The sequence below is a fragment of the Galeopterus variegatus genome, unplaced genomic scaffold (assembly GCF_000696425.1).
Source record: "Galeopterus variegatus unplaced genomic scaffold, G_variegatus-3.0.2 Scaffold65391, whole genome shotgun sequence".
In the NCBI taxonomy this organism is placed as follows: domain Eukaryota; kingdom Metazoa; phylum Chordata; class Mammalia; order Dermoptera; family Cynocephalidae; genus Galeopterus; species Galeopterus variegatus.
Window position 1 is genome coordinate 171 of NW_007791502.1, and position 1,681 is coordinate 1,851.

The 1,681-nt window shown below is 62.3% G+C and overlaps 1 pseudogene across 1 annotated transcript; it reads left to right on the forward strand.

Moving 5' to 3' along the window:
* The first annotated feature begins 229 nt into the window (after positions 1-229).
* LOC103584571 lies at positions 230-1,675 on the forward strand (annotated as a pseudogene). Its single transcript, XR_549997.1, has one exon. The product of XR_549997.1 is annotated as a leucine-rich repeat-containing G-protein coupled receptor 6 pseudogene (transcript).
* The last annotated feature ends 6 nt before the right edge of the window (positions 1,676-1,681 follow it).

The following is a 1,681-nucleotide window of genomic DNA, read 5'->3' on the forward strand; positions in this document are numbered from 1 at the left end:
TTCCTCCCCTCATTCCCAGCTGGGAGTTCTCTGAGGTGAGAGGCCAGGTCAGCCCCCCAGACCAGGAGTTCTCTGAGAGCCAAGGCCAGGACAGCCTCCCTCAGGCCTGGAGTTCTCTGTGAGCAGAGGCCATGTTCATCTCCTTTAGATTGGGGGTTCTCTGAGTAGAGAGGCTGGCCTTGTCCCCAGGACTTGGTCTCAGCAGCCTCTGGCCCAGGGGTAATGTCTGATTGTCTTTCCTACAGGCCCCTTCAAGCCCTGTGAGCACCTGTTTGAGAGCTGGGGCATCCGCCTTGCTGTGTGGGCCATCACGCTGCTCTCCATGCTCTGTAACGGGCTGGTGCTGCTGACCGTGTTTGTTGGTGCGCCTGTCCCCCTGTCCCCAGTCAAGTTTGTGGTAGGTGCAATTGCAGGTGCCAACACCTTGACTGGCATTTCCTGTGGCCTTTTAGCCTCGGTGGACGCCTTGACCTTTGGCCAGTTCGCCGAGTACGGAGCCCGCTGGGAGACGGGGCTGGGCTGCCGGGCTACCGGCTTCCTGGCGGTACTGGGGTCGGAGGCCTCGGTGCTGCTGCTCACGCTGGCTGCGGTGCAGTGCAGCGTCTCTGTCTCCTGCGTCCGGGCCTACGGGAAGTCCCCCTCCCTCGGCAGCGTTCGAGCAGGGGCCCTGGGCTGCCTGACGCTGGCAGGGCTGGCCGCGGCTCTGCCCCTTGCCTCAGTGGGAGAATACGGGGCCTCCCCGCTCTGCCTGCCCTATGCCCCACCCGAGGGCCAGCCAGCCGCCCTGGGCTTCGCCGTGGCCCTGGTCATGATGAACTCCTTCTGCTTCCTGGTCGTGGCTGGTGCCTACATCAAACTCTACTGTGACCTGCCGCGGGGAGACTTTGAGGCCGTGTGGGACTGCGCCATGGTGAGGCACGTGGCCTGGCTCATCTTCGCAGATGGGCTTCTGTACTGTCCCGTGGCCTTCCTCAGCTTCGCCTCCATGCTGGGCCTCTTCCCTGTCACTCCCGAGGCTGTCAAGTCTGTCCTGCTTGTGGTGCTGCCCCTGCCGGCCTGCCTCAATCCACTGCTCTACCTGCTCTTCAACCCCCACTTCCGGGATGATCTCCGGCGGCTCTGGCCCCGCACAGGGGCCCCGGGGCCTCTAGCCTACGCTGCTGCCAGTGAGCTGGAGAAGAGCTCCTGTGACTCCACCCAGGCCCTGGTGGCCTTCTCTGATGTGGATCTCATTCTGGAAGCTTCTGAGGCTGGGCAGCCCCCTGGGTTGGAGACCTATGGCTTTCCCCCAGTGACCCTCATCTCCTGTCAGCAGCCAGGGGCCACCAGGCTGGAGGGCAGTCATTTTGTAGAGCCAGAGGGGACCCACTTTGGGAACCCACAACCCTCCATGGATGGAGAACTGCTGCTGAGGGCAGAGAGAGCCACGTGGGCCTGCGGGGGCTCGTCGGTGGGCGGGTGCTTCCGGCCCTCTGGCTCAGCCTTTGCCTCACACTTATAAATGTCCCTGCCCACTCTTCTCTTCCTATTTCTTCCCTTCCCTCTCTCTTCACTCCTTGAATGATGGCTGCTTACAAAATAAACATAACCAAAACCCAGCAGTGTGATCCATAGCAGGAGGGCCCAGTCCTAGCTCCGTGGTCTCCTCCCTCCCGAGGCCATCACCAGTGAGTGCTTCTTG